Below are 19404 nucleotides of genomic sequence, written 5' to 3' on the forward strand. Positions count from 1 at the left end.
AGACAAATTTGATGAACACAACTAAGTACTATTTATTTTACATTCTTGGGTTACCTTATAAACTGACTTCCGAGATTAAATGACAAATTTAAAGTGAAATAAAAGTGACAGTCATAAAGTTAAATCGTAAGTACTCAAAGTCAGTTATGTTGAATATTACAGTTGTAAAGTAGCCTTTCATACACACAAAGAAATGTAATATAGAATGAAACTATCCAATTAAACATTATATAGTATCCTTCACCAAATTCTGCTATAAAAAGTAACATCTGAGGTTGAATTAGCATGCTGTCTCAAATAGATTTAATACAGTTAGCATATACAATAAAGGGCCTACTTAAAAAAGTACTTTACAGCATCTCTTTCTCTTTTCAAGTTAGAAACTGATCTTCCTCTTAAAATATTAAAATGGATTTTAGAATTTCCATGCTTCCCATAGCAAACAAAACCAGTCACAGAATTTGACCACTAGTATTCAAAAACTTTCTGCTTCATATAACAGTAGTTAAGTAGTCCCCTTTGCACTACACACATAAAGTATTATATAAGACACAATAAAGCTAGCTCAAGAAACAGGAAATAGTCTCTTGGATTTGAATCCTGTTAAATAAAGCAATATTTATGGTTGAATTAGCACACATATTAACCAGATTTTTCTTTTTCTGAATTATAATTCTAAACAATATTTTGAAATTTTTTTTATAATATGAAGAACATAATATGGAATAGTGAGATATGTGCCGCTTGTATATACTACAACCTCTTCTCTTTTTTGGCTTACACCCAATGAAAGTTTTAATTTATTATCAGTACTAAATTAAAAATTAATTACATTGGTTTATTTATTTAATTCATAAGTTGCAGCCATGAAGGATAAGTAAATATAAAAGAAAAACTATTTACACTTACATAGAATAATTATTTAATATGTAATTGCACATTTTATTTTAAATAATTCTATAGATAAACCAATCATTAAAGTTCAATCAGTTTAAAATCACTGGAAGCAAATAATAAAAGTACTTAAAATTCGTAAACAAAGTAACTGTTGGACAGTAATAGAAAGAAATATATTCAGGAATCTAATGAAAGAAATGTAAATTATACCCAGAGGAGTTTAACAAATTCATTTTGGGATAAAATATAATATCTATTCCAATAAAAATGAAGTTTTTAACACAAGTCTGATAAAGAGTTAAAAGTCTATGTTCCTTAAATTTGTTTGAAACTGGTAATCTATAAGGAAAGTGTAACATTAGCCTCAAACTGTTTTGTAACAACCATATTGGTCTTAATGCATTAAAATGTGAGCTCCAAACACTTAAACATTAAGTAATATAATTGTTGAAGATGACATAACAAATATAATAAATAATTTTAATTGGAATAACAATCTTACATCAAGTTATAATATAGAGTACTCTGGTAAGTATTTTGAGATATTTTTTAATATGTTCATCCCATCTGAGGTTACTCTGAAAACAACTCCAAGAACTTTTATTGAATCAACTCTAGATAGTATAATTGCTCGAATCAACTCTAGATAGTATAATTGCTCTTAAGACTTAAATCATTATTTATTTATTCCTTGTATATAATCACATATTGTGACATACAAATACTTGACAAGTATCATTTGCAAACAATTCATTTTTGGTTATTTTAAAATTGTCAGCAAGAGAGTCTCTCTTCCTCCATAGTAACAGTCATGTCATCAGCATACAGACTGAATGTATTTTACCCCCCCCCCTTCCCCCCATTCAATTTACATCATTGACATAAATAATAAATAAGAGGGAACCAAGGACTGAACTTTGAGAGACCACAATATGGAGACTAGAGAAATGAGACTTCTTACAATTAATTGATGTATAACATTGTTTTGTAAATATGATTTAAAATTCTTATAAATATCACCACATAAACTGTAATGAGCACATTTATAAAGTATAGATATTAGCATGTAGACTGTAATTAGCAAATTTATAAATAAAACTGTGTGATTAATGCTATAAAACACCTTAAATATCAAGAGCACAGACTAAAACATTTCTCAGCCTCATAAAGCCTTAATAAGCTCTGTAGTATTAGCCAATAAACACTTTTCAGTAGATTTGTGTTTACTGAAACCAAACTGCAAATTACTTAAAATCTTATCCTTCTCATGAAACACAGTAATTCTATTGTAAAATACATGCTCAATAATACAAGTAAATGCAGATGAGATGGAAATAGGCTGATAATTTTTGACATGATCAGGATCCCCACCCTTGTAGGTGGGAATAATCATAAAAATTTGAAGAATCTCAGGATATTTACCAATTGTACATGCTTTATTAAGAAGTACAGTTAAGGGTTCAATATTGGATCACCAGTTGCTTTAACTGCTGATAGAAGAACGTCATTCCATACAGAAGAAGAACGAATTTCAGTCACAATTACAGGTGCAAGATAAATAATCTGAGCTATTGGCTTATCTTGACACTTCTGTAGTAGATGAATCATTAAAATATTGGCAATACCAGCAATCAGTAACACAAGAACCTGTGTTGTTATAAATACATGTTATATTTGCTTTATTTTCTTTAGTTCTATGTAGCTATTTGTTAATAGATTATCATATGTAATGAGAGCCAACATCTTGAAAACATTTATCAAAATATCTAGCTTTGCAATTAGCAACTAAACTCTGAACAAGCACTTTAAGTTCTAAATATTTGTTGTAAGTCCAAAAATGACTTGAATCTTTAAAGAGGTGATAGAATCTTTGTTTGCACATTTAATAATACATTATTAAATTATAATACATTAAGTTATGGTTGTCTGAGGTGGATATTTAATATTATGTAACAGCTTGAACGTAAGGAAACATTAGTTATACAGTTTACAATAATTCTCTACAAAAGAAAGAGAACCTGAATCAATATTTAGTTCTCCAACTGTAATAAAGTTCAAATTAACATTACTTGAAGCAAGGTTAAAGTATTTCAGTTTGTCACATTAATAAGTCTTTTTTTTGTTTTGTAATAAAGTTTGATGGAATTACTGATGCAAAAAACAGTTAATGTATAATGATCTGAAATATTACTACTAATTACATCAAAAACTACTCTTGGTCAGACAAACTGCCACTGTCGTGAGATGTGCAACTTAGTAATACAATGCATAAGAAACACAGGAATGTCAACAACACAACAATCAAATAAACATAACCTTTAAGATATGATATTTTAAAATAGAACTCTTTTTGAACATGTGAAAATTGAATCCCCTAAATACAAAAATAAAAAATATGCTTTACATGGCCATTGACAAAAGAATAAAATTTGGGAAAATAATCTATTATTAAATTCTCAAAATAGCACCATTGTCATAACAATAACATTAATATGAATCATACCAATCAATTCAGGAGAGTAAATAAAATGTGAATATGCCACAGTTAAGATTTATAATAATCACAAAGAAGCTGTTAGATGCAAATCAAATGTCATATTTGAAAGTGGTATTCATATCTCAAACTGGAAATAGATATAAAATGATGTAATAGAACAAATTGAACTATCTGATAGAAAATAAATAAAAGAAAATAAAGTTATAGTAAAATTAGAAATGAATGTCTCACACTTGATCAGGCAAAACATGGCTGTAAACTCGAATTGTTGAATTCACAATAATATATGAAATTTAATTTAAAAAATTCACATATTTACTTCTACAGGATAAAATGAAAGGTTTAATTTTAGATTTGCAGATTAAAGCATGAAAATACTGTTTATGTTTGATCTGGTATATTTAACTGATGTTGACTTCAGAAAAATATGACAGGCTATGAAATTACAAATTATATGAACTCTTTTGTGCAAATAAAGTTTTATTTCACACTACATAACAATTAAATGTAATAAAATAGAAAGACATGTACATAGATGCTGTAATAAAAATAAGTACTCTTCTGTATATATTGTACTTACATTAATATGTATGCTTTGTTTTTTGTTTAAGCAGTACGTAATATTTTGAGCCATTTGTACAATATACTGATTATTTATAATAATGACACTGACAGCTAAAGGGTTTTGGACTAGAATGGGCCACTTGCCAAAATTTTATCTGTAATGTAATTCTGAGAATAGGCCTTTCTTTGAATTGTTTCTCTGATAAGCCATAACATCAATGATCAGACTAAACTTGTATTAAACCATACAAATTAACCCATATTTTCTCTGCCATCCATTAAATGAAGTGATATATTTAATAAACTTCTACCTTGAAGCTAAGTGATAGCATCAGAAGTGAATGTACACAGAACTTGTATCTATAGACAGTATATGTTTTGGCAGTGCCTCTGCGTAGCCTGATCGGTGAACAGGTGACACTATAATGTCATGGATGATGATTTCAACTTATATGAGTACTTAATATTGTCAGAATTTTAAATCAAAAGCTATCAAACTATCGTGTTGATTAATGTATGTGAAAATGCATTCCAAAAAATGTCTTGCATATACACTTTAAAATTTGTTGTAAACATCTACTCCAGTTCAGTGTCATCACCATGTCTTCAGTGATGTTGCTCAATATAACTTAATATATTATATAACATAAAAAGTTTTACTTACATGTGGAATGTAACACTCTCTGCCTTCAACTGTTGTTTATGGTATTGTAACAGTAATGACATAGTAGTGTGTTTCATTTGTTTTCACAGGTCCTGACTTAGATGGATAACTGTCACTCTTGGCCGTTTTACACCATTTACTCATTCAAACTTCAATACAAAGCAGTGGTGGCTGCATGCGATTATGCCCTTTAATGATAAAGAGTAGTGACTGGCCAGTCTTGTGTTATTTATATCTATGCTCATATTAATTGCCCAGTAGACATTGCTATCAGTAACAGATTGTGAAGATGTTGTAAATGTCAAATAAAATTAATGTATTTTTTGAATGTTTCTTATTATATTAAAAAATATTCATGTACCATAAATGTATATAACTAAAGTTTAAATTTTACAGGTGATTTAAAACAGGGTGAGATTATGATTGATAGTTATTTACTACTCACTCACACACAATATACAAGACAATTTAGGATGCAATAAAACTGTCTCATAAAACAGTAGATAACTCCTTTAACTGAATTTTGCTACAAAAAGCAGCTTTAGGAATGAGTTATCACAAATCTTTGAAAGGATTTAACAATTAGAACTGTTTAAAACTATGCCATGCCTCTATTTTATTCACTGTTGTATACCACTGTGTGTGATAAAGTTATACAGAGAAATAACCATATGAGTTATCCAATTATGTTATGAGGAGGAATGAGATATTTTATGAAGGATCAAGAAATCCAGCAAATGATCATAAAGATGTCCATACGAAAGAGTCACCAAACTCTGTAACTAACACATTCTAAGAAATTTGGCACATTATCATAAAGTGTCTATATGAAGAATTCACCAACCAAACACTTTAGTTAAGAGAGTATATTATAGAAAAATGGAAATTTCTTAAGATGTGTGTATGAAGAAGCACTAAGTTATGTTATGTTTTTAACTAAGTTAAGTTAAAAAAGTGGCATTATAACTGAAGACAGAAGTTAAAAGCTAATGGTCTTCATTACTTTCAAGACACCATTGTTGATGTATCCAAATTGTCCATGGAGACTCTCTTTGAGGTAATCTAACACAGATGTCATGGTACCTTCAATGACCACACTTCCTGTAATGAAGTGGTGTTTTCCTTTTAAGGAAAAAAAAGTACATGGGAAGAAGAAAAATGTGAAAAACATGAAAGTATGAATATGACACTTATAACATATTGTTTCAGACTGGAATACATGAAACATAATCCTAATTAATTTCTAATGAGGTTATAAATATGCCATATTAGTGAACAGAGTATGCTTGATGGTCTGGATTATTATGTGAGATTGTTCTCAGTAAACTTATTATAAATGCTCTTTGCTTTCTTCTGAATGAGGCTAAAGTCTCCAATAAAAATTGTGACAAAGAGTGCAAATGCCTTTTACATTTTTCCTAGAAGGAGTGAACACCTGACATCAGCTTTAGTGATACAAAAAATATGTAAAAACAAACTAAAATTTCTAGATTTTGTATTTCCAAAGACTGGTAAGAGAAGTATTGACAGGGCATTGACAACTACTTCAGTCAAACTTGCTTTCTGTGATGTCCCTCGCTAGTGCAGTGGTAAGTCTACAGATTTACAATGCTAAATCGGGTTTGATTTCCCTCGGTGGGCTCAGCAGATAGCCTGATGTGGCTTTGCTATAAAAAAAAAACACTTCCTGTGATATGTGGCAGTGTTAGTATCACATCAAGCATAAAGTGGAAAAACATGATCATATTTTTCTTCTTTAGGAGCTTCAAAATACATTGGCTTTGGCCTTAGCACAAGTCAAATACCCTGTTCTACTTCAACCTATATCAAGGATGGAAATAAACAGAATGGAGTTAAAAAACTATGTAATGGCATAGTGTGGAACATCCAAAACAATTTTATGAAATCAATTATTCATGATTTTTAATTCAAATTTTCTTATTATAAAAGTTGCCTAGCTGAATAAGTACATCTGGATTTAAAGTAATTTTACTCTACATTCAAAGTTGTAATCAGTGAAAAAGAAAAAAAGATAAGAGCTAGAATCAACATTTTGGTAGGTTATTTCCAACCATGTTTCAATACATAATTCTGAAACTAGTTGTTCATACAGTTTGTTGGGAGATTGAATACTGATTTGAATCATGCACAGAAAACAGTAAAAATAGAAAGCACTGTGTTTTGATATGTATTTATATTTATAGAAACTCAGAATAAAGGATTCAAACAAAAACAGTTTGGAAATGCACTGAATCTATTTATCGTGTTTCCAAAGAATGTGCTAATTTGATTTTGAAACAGTATCTTCATTTACAGGGAGGCTAAAATCACAGAATCTTTTGTCATATATTTTGAAATCCTGGTTCTGGTCCAAAATTATGAACACATCTCATGCTAGATCTATTAGATCATTCAAAACAAAAGCAACCAGGCTTCATAACAGCATTGGTTGAACATGCACCAAATTATATAATAATGGACTGACAACTTCTGGAGTTTTGTTTGGCTTGCTGCAGTTGATGAGGATGGGCAAAGTGAAAGGTATATGCAGAAAATAATGTTGGATCTGTAGTGAAGAAAATATTAACTTTGCAATGAATTCAAAGTGGAATATATAAATAAATTTTGCATTTCTTTGAACTCTCAACTGCAAAAGTGTTATTAACTCAACATGACCTTGGTCAGCTGATTTACTAGTTGAGATTTGTTTGGTAAATTTTCAACTTTTCAGTGACTTCTGGCTGCATACATTTATGTGCATAGAGACATGCATGTACTAAGAACAAGACTAGATATAATCTAGCTATTGTTTCAACAGTTATTTAGAGAAATAAGGTATTTATGAGCAACTTGTCATTCCATACTTCAATTCAGTCAATTTTAAACCTGAACTTGTGAAAATTAACAAAACAAAAATATTGATAAACATTGACATGGCACCATTTTTTTTTATTGTAAACAGCAAATTATAATTTATTATTTAAACAACTGTAAATAAATCTTGATGTCTAGATCTAGACCTGTAGTATATATCTAAACACAATTCATCATGCTGAATAAAGTTTGTCACTGTAAATTGACTTTACCTAGATGGTAGTTCATCAAATGAAGTTGAGTTTTGACATATGTTTATACCTAGCATCTAGTCCACAATCATCTCAGTCATTTAATGTTCACTTGCCTGAAGTTAAAGTGTATAGTTATAGAACTTTAAATCTAATGACCTCTCCTCTTTTCTAATCATATATGATTTCCTCAACTAACAATTAATTCATATTCTGTGCTATTTTGTTTATAATAGTAAATAAAATATTTCAATCTACCTCCATTATGAAGTAGGTGAAAACCTGTGCTGATTTGTCATTTGTGTAGGTAGCATCACTGCTCAAACACTTTTTTTTTATTGTATTAAGTTTCAAATTATTACATCCTTGGTAGAATCCATTCAAAGTTTTACCAAATTAACCTTTCACATTCTCTTCTTGACATACTATACTAGTTTTACTCCTACATCTACTTTAAACTTTCTCATGCCTTTTCTTGTTATATTTGTGTCCCTTTGCCTCACTTCAATTGCATTTTTTTTATAGATCATTTATAGTTTGCGAGTATTGCTACACTGTTGTCGCAAACAGACTTAGTGCTTAAGAACAGTAGTTTACCTGTGACAGACAGTGTTGCCATAAAATATTCAGCCAAAGCTGTAAAGAAAGTGGCATAAAAGTCGCACATAAAATCACCCAAAATTAAAAATTTCTTAAATTAAGAGAACCAAATGTTCATGATCTGGAAAAGAATGCACAGAAAAAAGGCAACACGATTGAGAGTATGAAAAGGAAAAGTAGCTACAGTGGTAAATGGGGTAATAAGTGGTTATACTATGATGAAGATGGTGGCATAATATTCTGTGAGGTATGTTAAGAAGAGAATGGAATTTGAAAATTATAAGTGGACTGTTAACAATGAAAAAAATGTGAATCTGAAAATGCTATTAGTGGTTTATTTGCATGAACAACTGATAATTGTTCTGCTTGTATGTGTTTTGTGCCCTGTTGAAAATCTGTTGCCATAGCAATAAATACACCTTTTGCTAATATACCACTGATAGTTTTCAGAATACCACCTTATGATTGGGTATCTAGCCCTATTTATTGGCAAGCATTTAACATAACTTGAAATGAGCCATGTCACAAAATTATTGATATTCCATTATTTTGAAGTTTTTATCTTTGTTTTCAAAATGAAAACATTTTTCTTAGGACATAAAAAAAAATATATTGTATCAGGTAAGACCAAACATGCTTGAAAAGCATTAGTATTGTATCAGGTAAGACCAAACATGCTTGAAAAGCATTAGTATTGTATCAGGTAAGACCAAACGTGCTTGAAAAGCATTAGTATTGTATCAGGTAAGACCAAACGTGCTTGAAAAGCATTAGAATCATTCATAGACAAAAGGTCAATACTTTTATTGGAAATAATAGATCAAATCCCTGTCTTCTACAGCAGTGTTTTTCTGTTGTGTAATTTATGCTTTTAATAAGTGCTTGTGTAATGCAAATGCTAACTTTATACTTACAAAATGGCTGGCAAACATATCAATCAAATTATTGCAAGGCCATTATCAGGCTTATAACTAGACTCCAAGTTTTATGTATTGAACTCCTACTGTACATTAAGCATTTCTGATGCATTCTGACACAGTCCATTGGGCAGTAACATTTCTTTACACAGGTGTATTTCCTCTTTCATTCCCAATTACTATTTGGAATGTTTTCCAAGTACTGAGTGCAGAGCATACTAACATTTTTGTACATCACTTTCACAAGCCATGAACTGTCTAGACTGTAAACAAGGTGCTTTATAGCAATGGACTTCCACATTCCAATATTTTGATACAAGTAGCCTTGTTTGTGCTCACTAGCATGGGTCCTTTGGGATTTGCAGTCAAGTAAAGGACACTTTAGCTACAAAAGCCTTGACAAAAGCTATAAAGTATTACTTACACACACACACACACACATATTTACATTATGCTTGTTTGGCATGATAGGCTATACATGCTTTATACATCATACACCAGTTCAGCTAGCATGCACATATTTGAGCTAAACATTTATCTCAAGGTGGTAACATTTGTAGATTGTATGTGACTGATGACTGTTTGTAAGTGTGGGAAGGTCTATTTTAGGTTTGTCATAAGTTCTGCATGGTTAAGAAATGTTTAGATCAATTTTTGTGGAGTCAAATGTTTAATGGCTCTTGATTTTAATGATCCATGTTAGCTACCTAAGAGATTTTTTATCAGTTTGCTTACATTATTGGAGCCTCAAACTAATTTTGAGCCCTGAATAAATTCTGTCAAATTTATTTATATTACTCCTCTTACCATTAATATTTCAATAGAATTGTCCTGAAGAACCCCATCAGACTCTTCCAATTTCATAACTTTCACCTTTGACCATTAGAATTAGTTCTAAAATTATAAAAACAATCAGAACACTCAGTCAAATTTCTTAAATATCCTGACTTGATGAATACATAGCAAATGTGGTGAAACATAATCCAACCAAAGCAGACGTTTTATTAAAGTGAGTATTATCTTCATGGCATGTAAGCAGCATTTTTAGTACATTTAGTAAAATTATTTAAGAAAATAGTTTATAATTTCAATTTACTGAAATTGTTTTATTCAGGGTTACTAATATAGTTTTGTTTGTTAATAAGTAAATTTTAAATGTTTTGTGAAAAAGTGAAACTCACTAATCTAGTTTTGTTAGTATTTAAAAGATACAGTTTTTTATATGCTGGTAAAATTGGTTACTCAGCTTTCTGTAAAATAGAGATAAATATTTTTTAATATCGCTAAATTACTGGGCCAAAAGTTTATCATTCCACAAGAGAAAGCAGTACAGTTGAAGCTGAAACATTTTATTCAGGGTTGGATTTTGATTTTTTTTTACCTACAGTATTTGAATAAATTGTATTACATGGTGTATCAAATTTTTATGTATTATTTTAGACTTTTAATATTATTTTATGGAAATGTATCACTATGGTTAACAAACAAGGCTGTAGTGTAAAGTATGCACCTTCTTAATCTGTAGAAAGTGCTGGTAATTAATTTCTTTACATTTAAATTTGGATTGCAAAAGTTATATTAATTGAGACTTATTTATTTACAGAAACCTATTGGAGCACGAGCAAGAAGGGTTCAAGAGTAGGTATTATATAAAGAGTAATTTTCTGTCAGTAACATTTTATAGTAAATTAGTAATAGTAGTTAATTAAAACATATAATATTAATGAAAGCCTCTGATAGTTGAAGGTTTATTTGTTTCTTTTACACATGTTAATAAGAGCTTGTTTTCTTTTAATGAAGTATATCAGTTATTTTTTTGTTAAGAGCATGCAAACTTGTCATTGCACATCACATGATTATGAGTTTGTTACACTGATTTATGTTAAGATTGTATGTAACAAGTCCTTTGTCACTGATTATCCTAGCTTACACCTGAAATTTACCATTGGAAGTGATCAGTATTCACCCAAATTTATCATTGAGAGATTAATGATCTTTTGATTACAACCAGCCCAAAACACATGGTGAGTATGTTGTGCTGTATTCATCCTATTCGTAATTTGTGAAAACCATATTGTAATTTTTAACCTTTAAGCTACCCTTCTGGAATGTTCTCAAAACTTGAATTAATAGGAGATACTTCATCAGCTTTTACATTCAGCAGTTCCTTATACTCAAGAACAATAAATAGCAAAAATAAACAAGTAATGACCAGAGCTTTTTAATAATATGTATAAAGCTTGAAAGTGATGTATGTGTGCATGCATAAAACATTTTTACATGGAGTAAGGAAATGAAGTCTCACATTTTGAGCAACTTTTCATTATTTTGTCTGAAGCATCTTTGTTGATGTTAATTGAAGCTAGGTTTGAACTGTACCCTTTAAATAAAAGAAAAATGTTAGTTTACAGTTTTGAACAATCTGTAGGAATTTTATATTTCATATTGCTTATATAAATGTGTGTGTGTGTGTATGTATATATGTATGTTTGTGAAATAAAAATGTATGTAACATTTCTACTTAAGCATAATAATATTTTAATAATTTTATGTTCCATAGTATAATACTGAAGTGTTTATTTTTTTTTGTGGTTTAAAAATGATCTTCAACTTTTCCTATACAAGGAGAAGTAATTGAAAAATAAAATGCAAGATGTACAGCTTCACTGATGGTACATGCTCTTGTGTAATCATATCTGTTGTATTCAAAATTCCTTTCTAGTGTTTTTCTGGCAGTAAAACATTAGATGATATATTCACCATACTTACTGTAGGAGTTGAACTTGTACACCTAGATTGTATGTGCCTGCAACTCATATTTCTAGTCCAATATGAATTTTTTTCTACAAAATTACAGTCTGAGCATGACTAATCCGTTGTCCACTATTTGTTGTGACATCTCAGTGAATGACTTTGATGTGAGTGTATAATAATTCTAGTTGGTTATATGAACATAATGCTAAAGCTAATTTTAAACTTCCTTCTGATGATACTAGCCTTCATGTTCACTTACTGTAACTGAAAGAGATAATTTTGTTTGACCAATATAAACACAATTATAAATATAAGGATAAATACAGTATTTGTAGAGAACTTCTATCATATTTTACCCTTTGTTAAATTTATATGAAAGATTGTTAACATTCTAATTTAACATTGGACCTATTTTTCAATAGGAAGGAGTACTAGGGTATCATTAAACATGTGCCATCTCTTAATCTATTTGCAGTTATGTTTCACATTGTTATTAAGGTTTCTAATTTTGTTGAACAAATTAGTTATTAGGTTTAGTTTAAATCCAAGAAACAGCAACATCTTTTTTAAAAATATGACTTATACAATGCCCTTTTTGTTGGATGAATGTTTAACGTAAACTAAATAAGAGTTTTCTATTTGTTGATCTATGAAAAAAGATATCTAGATTTATTGTGGGAAAGTAGACTCACACTTTCTGTCTTCTGATAGACTTCTGTGCACGACTTTCCATACAAATACTGTGAAACTTTTGAAATGTCGTCCTCTACACTTGTGTCTCCACAGCAGGCGTTGCCGTCCATTCTACAAAGTTTCATCAATTATATTTTCTTGTCAGAATGCAATACATGCTTATTCAATTACTTTAGAATCTGATTGAAAAGACAAATTATTTTTCTCTTCTCTGTTTTTTATCATACAGTCTGCAATAAATTCAATTATATTATCTCAAGGGATACTACAGTTTTGTCTAAAACTAAGTAATTGGCTCATTTTATTAAAGTCCATACAGACAGGTTCAGTTGCTTTGGAACAACCTTTGACAAGACAAGTTATTCTCTTTATCTTTATTAAACTCACTTTAAAATATCACCAGCTGAGGCTAATCACTTGCATCCCAGCTAACTTCATGTTTTCTGATATTATTCTGACCGAACTTTACTTTTTGTCTATTTACTTGAGCTCACTAGTCACCTATTTATACATATCTTGTTCATTGATACCTTTAACTTTCTATAACCTAGGTGAGTGACACAATAATGTAACTATACTGACTTTAGGTATTGAAAAAATATACCAAAGATTCAAGTAACTTGGTATCAATAATACTATAGTGATTGAACCATACATACAACGTATGCAACCAAATGTGTCATAACTATTGCTCTTAAAATAATTACTTTTAACTCTTGTTATGAAACGTGAATAACCATTAAATGTGAAGTCACAAAATAAACTAAATAAAAATGCTCACTCTAAACATTCTTATACATCCAACTTAGTCTGGCTAAGATTTAACAAGAAATGCTTTGTGTTAAGCTTCAAATGGAGTTAACAAGTTTCTTATCTGGTATAACTTAATTTGTTTTTTGTCTTGCTGAAATATAAACTAGCATTCTTCTTGTTTTCTAAGTATTCTGCTTTTTCTTTTGTTCTGTTATAGACTTTTGGTTTATCTTGTTAAATTTAGAATAACTTTCTTATTTTCAAATAGGTAATGTTGGCCTGCTCTGTTCTCATGAAATCTCATGTTTTATAGTTTTGCTACAGTTTAAACTGATGCACTTGTTGTGTACTGAGATGTAATGTTGCATCATTTGTTCACCACAAGTTAAGCTGATACACATGCATTTTATTTTTCTTATTAAGTTGTAACATATCTACAATGGATTTTCATACCTATTTTGGGAATGAAATTTGGCTGGCTTACAACCCATGAAATTTACAAAATTATATTAATAATATTAATATTGAAATTAAAAGTAATTGAAATATTAAAATTCACAAACAAACAACATTTCATAATACACAATTAAAATCTATATATAAACCAATCAATGGTCACAAAAGTAAATCTGGATATTTCGTTGTGGTTTCACATCATTTTCTGGAGTGTGGAAAACAGCTATTTTGGTGCTATGTAAGTACAAAAGCCATGATCATGTGTCTACTAGTTTTACATAGTAGTAGTTTGTTTGTATCTTTTGATATTGTGTCACACACCAGTCATTGAAAGTTTATACATTAGACGCTTAAAAAAACTTTTGTTGAAAACTCCTATTTTCAATTTAATAATAAGATGTATAAACAGACTGAAGGCCTAGCTGTGGGTTCTTTGTTATCTCCTTTGCTGTATGATCATTTTTATAGATAGGTTTGAAACTGATGCCTTACAGAATGCCAAATTTAAACATGAAATATGGATTAGATATGTCAATGACACATTCATGGTGTGGTAGCATAGTAAAGAGAACTTACTAGAATTCACTAATTACTTAAATTGTCTCGAATTCTCAATTCAGTTTACTCGCAAAGTTGAAGAAAACATCTTTTTTGGAGGTACTTGTTGTTTTTTTTTATTTTTAAGGGTTTTCCTATCTGTGCTTTTTATCACTTCATTGTTTAATCCGATGTATTTTTGTGTCTTCCACCTTTTAACCTTATGTGCATGAGGTTGCCCCATCTTGTTGTGGAGAATCAAAGTTTACTACAATTCTCAATTTACCACTTCATGAAATTTGGCAAGCTTTTAGTAAACATTAAAAGTCTGTGATACACGATAAATTGAATTTTTTGGTAAAGTATTTTTACTAAAGATTTGTATATGAATTTATATTCAGCCTGATTCTGAATCTCAATAGTCTGAGTGATTTTCAAGTAAAAAAATAAAAATACTGTTCTTCATCTTGATGTTGTCATATGAAATTTTCAATATTTAATATAAAAATGTAATGAATAAATTTAAAGGAGAAAATTTAAGAAGTTATATCTGTAAGTTTCTAATAAGTATTTTTAGTTTTTAATAAGGTTGTTTGAACAACCTTGCACTACTTTTATGTGGATTAATTCATACAAAGGTTCATTTAAAGTTTTAAAATTGGTAGTCACAGTGACTTAATTGGTGGTGGTCATGAGTTATACTAGTTAGTTTAGACAATTTGGTTGGGCTTTTATGATTCTATACTACTAATTAAGTTAAATTAGTTTTTTACTACTATAATGGGGGCTTGAATGCCACCCTGAGGAGGTAAGTTTATCTTGCTTACCCTCAAGTGGTTGTACCTTGTTTCATATTTCTTTTACGTTGGAGAGCAGTCACTTTCTCACAGCTGTTTGCAGACAGAGAAGGGTGATATAAATGTGGGGTATTGTGGGCTTGAGTATCCACATTTCACTGTCTCAATTTGTATTTCTTTTGATAATTTTATTTGATTTTTTATGAATTTCTTCATGTGAGATTGGCAACTGAAGACTGAGACTGATAAACTGTGTATCCTCACCTCATTGTGGGTCCTACTTGTAGTCACCTCCAAAACCCATGGTACATTTTTATCCCACATTATAGCCTGTACCCTGGATATTCTTTAATTTATCCAGTGTCTTTAATTCAATTTTGGTTTTTGTTTGGGCTTATTTTGTTCATTTAATATATGTACACACACACACACACACACACACACACACACACATATGTAATACATGGTTATCAAAATATTGAAATGCCACTGTATTTTGATAAAATATAAATTCAGTACACTACTTGCAAATTTATACCTTGTAGGCCAGTTTTATCATACCATTACAAATTTATTTGGTGAATGTGTGTTATTCATTTGTTTATTTGCATTAATATACAATAATAGCAAATTATACAGTGCTAGAAATGGCTACCTAAAACCTTAACAAAGGTTTATTAAAACTAATTAAGAAATAAATTTACAAATTTCAATAATATTATGTGGAAATGCTTGTACACTACGTTTTGAAAACAAAAAAATGAATGCCACTATTGTACATACTGTCTGGATCACTAATAAGTTATACAAATTCTGACATAAAAATTTGTACAAGTATATTACACATCATGACAAAGACACCGTTAATGTACATACAAAACTGTAGGAATCAATGAAGTTATACAAATTTTGTCATATAAAAATGTACACAAATATTGACAGATGAGAAAAAAACACACTAGAGTCAGTCAAAGAATTAAAAATATGAAGATTCTTCAAAAAAGCTGTTCCTAGAATACTTTAAAAAGTCTCAGTACACACACAAAATTATATTATTATCTTGAGATGTTATGAAAATGAACTTGTGTTCAAAGTTGTATAAATTAGCAAATAAGTTGTACAAAAATGTTTCAGTAAAACACTGTGTAAGACTCAGAAAAAAAAGTGTCTGAAAAGCTCTACAGTTCAAAAAATGTGGAGAAATTTCATAAAATATTATTGTATATTCAAATAAAAAATAATCTAAAATGGGGAGATGCTATTGTCAAATATTTTTGTCAGGTTTTAGAGAAAGAGAAAAAGATAGTTTTACCTTGTACATAAACAAAACCAAGTGAAACTCTAATAATTGGTTATTTTGTTTGTGACTTAAACTTAGAAAATGAATTGGCTATGATAATTTCAGCAGTGTTAGTTATGTACTGGATAAAAACACAAAACATGTTTGCTATATAACTTTATTGTTTTTAATCCAAAATAATGGTAACATAAGTGCCATTCATTTGAGTTTTCCCATCCCTTTTTTTAATTCCACAATTAACTTACCTTAAATTATAAAACCTTAGTGCTTGTCCTTTTTCTAACTTATATTTTCGAACTATGACAATTGTGATCACAAAGCACAATAATCATAGTTGCAGAATTTTAAGTGGAAAGATCTTAAATATTACATTTGTCAGTTCATTTTACAGCTGTCATAGATTTACATCTAAAAATTTGTGCTTCCCCTCTGTAAGTTTATAGTTATCAGTTTGTTGTGGGAAATACAGTGTGTCTTTCCTGCACCTCTGTAATTGCCAGTAATTTATTAAATAAATGAAGTAAAGTGTAAAGGTTATCCATAAAAACCCAATGTCCTAGTCTGTTGTATTTTTCCTTCAGTTGTATAGCAGTTTAAAGAGTTTATCATGGTTAGGATCAGTTCTAGATAAAACATTAGTATTGTTGTTGAAGTAATTATGGAAAGCATGAGATCTACCTCTAGTGATATTAAAAAACATAAGATTATATAAAGGGGGATAATTAGGCCAGTATTCCAAAATAAAACAAAACTTAATACCTAAGTAAGCCTATGTATCCACAGCAGTAACATCAGTCTAGTTTACAGTGTTTCTCTTCTTTGGTGGTTCAGTTTAATGTACCTTTCTTTTTGTATGTGTATACCCATATATTTCATATATAATTATATGCAATAATTCAGTGTAAAATAATTCAGAACTGAAACTGCCTAGTCAACTGAGCATGACATAGTCTTAATTGTTACAAAGGTTGATATTTTTTAGCATTCCCCTTCATTAACTTCAAATGAAATCCAAGAATCATTATAGGTGAGAGGCCTCTCATGTGTAGTTGAACAAATGAGCCTTCTTTGCTTCCTCCCCTTTCTGAGTCTTTCTTTTTCTATGGTTTTTTTGTCTGGATACTTCTGGTGTGTTATCTTCTACTCATAGTGTTTTTGAATTGTCTTTTGGAAATTTAATATTATAACAATTACTTCCAAATAAAAAACTTCTTTGTGTTTATAACATGTAAAATTCTGCTTTAAATCAAATCGGTGCAAGCTTAAGTAGAAAATTGGTACCACTGCTGTACAACAAAATGATCTAGATAATAAAACAAAATCTGAACTGGCAGATTTTTCACTGGTTGCTGTATGTTTTCATTCTTTTAAAAGTCTCTTCAGTGTTAGTGAATAAATTACTTAGAGCACTTTAGTGTAAAGAAATTTGGTATTTCATTAGGGTAAGATCATACATTTGACCTTAAATTTTTATAACTTCATTATAAATATAAATGTCAGTAAATTTAGCATTAAAATATAGTTTATAATTTAGATTTTAAAGTTATTTCAGATTTAATAATTTCAAAAGGAAATGTTTAATACATCAATCTTTACCCCTGTATATCATGTGATACACTTATGCAACAAATTTCACAATTTAATTTTTTTTGCTTTTATCCCTTGATCGTTCAAGTTTGGTACAAATTACTTATACCATAGATATTACTAAGCCATAATGTATGTTTCCATCTAAGCTTATAAAAAAACAAACAGAAAGGAAAACATTATTTTATGAAAGAGTAAAGGTTTCGACTATAAATACAAGTAAGTTGCAACTTCAGAATCAGTAAAGGAAAAGAAAGAACCATTTTACTTAGTTTATTTTATGTTTTTCAACAATTCCTTCCATTACACTTGAATTATGTTTATAAAACTTCTTGGAATCAAGTATGCTGATCGTCTAAATAAATATATATATGAAATATACAATGTTAACAAAAATGCTTTTGATACTCATTTAGGAGGCTCTAGGAGCTTTGTGAATGGATTATAAAAACTTTGAAATGAAAATAAGTATTTATATTCCTACCGTAAAAAAATATGCCCTGTATACAAACTGACTCAATAATTTCTCATACATATCTTTAGTAGAAATATGTTATTGAAAACTGTTTTCTGTATACAAAAGTCTTGTATTTTTACTAAAAAGCTGCAAGATTTTGTGAAGATAGTGCAAAGTAAACTTGGAAATATAGTAATCAATTCTTTTCTTGTATGGGTTCAGTCCAATGGATGTAGGGTTAATAGGAGCTCCACTAAAAGCTGTAGTTATTATATGTAGCATATAATTTTATTATACAATAAGCATTACTCAAGCTACAATTTTGTATTTACAGTTGATGTTATTATTTTGTCTTACTAGGAGCTTTATTAAAAGCAGCAATACTTTGTACACAACTGGTAGATGTAGAGAGCAACAAGTCCCTTTCAGAACAGCTTTGTTCTCTGTATGGTGGTGGGTTGGAACTACAAACATGGTCAGACTTACCACAAGGAACAGGTGTAGTATGCTTTTGTTACTAGTACCTTCTAGTTTTATTACATGTATTGTGACTTAGCATAAAGTTGAAAATTACAGCTTTAAAAAATCTTGCATATCATGAAGGAAACATTTTTATAAATCTAGAAATCAAAATAAAAATTTATTTCCTTAGCAATACTAAGTACTAATTTATATTTTGTAGAATATTATAACAAACTTTATTAATCTTCATACTTTGCAGAAAACAATTATGCCAAATAACTTGATACATCACATGACATATATTTTACACTCTTTAAAATGAATAATTGTACACTTCTAAAGCTTCTTTTAACAGTGTATTAGAAAAGAGTCGTAAAATGTACAGAAGTATCTAACTCTGTTCT

The 19404-nt window shown here is 29.5% G+C and overlaps 1 protein-coding gene across 4 annotated transcripts in view; it reads left to right on the forward strand.

The window, feature by feature from the left end:
- The window catches only part of LOC143241103 (L-fucose kinase-like), a 156547-nt gene extending 137513 nt beyond the window's left edge, over positions 1-19034 (forward strand). For all 4 annotated transcript variants that reach the window (XM_076484653.1, XM_076484652.1, XM_076484654.1 and 1 more), the window contains 3 exons: positions 10808-10842; positions 11130-11228; positions 18899-19034. The gene's annotated coding sequence lies outside the window, so the exon portion shown is untranslated. The remainder of the gene's footprint in view (positions 1-10807; positions 10843-11129; positions 11229-18898) is intronic.
- Positions 19035-19404: the final 370 nt, after the last annotated feature.

The sequence above is a fragment of the Tachypleus tridentatus genome, chromosome 13, assembly GCF_004210375.1.
Source record: "Tachypleus tridentatus isolate NWPU-2018 chromosome 13, ASM421037v1, whole genome shotgun sequence".
Classification (NCBI taxonomy): domain Eukaryota; kingdom Metazoa; phylum Arthropoda; class Merostomata; order Xiphosura; family Limulidae; genus Tachypleus; species Tachypleus tridentatus.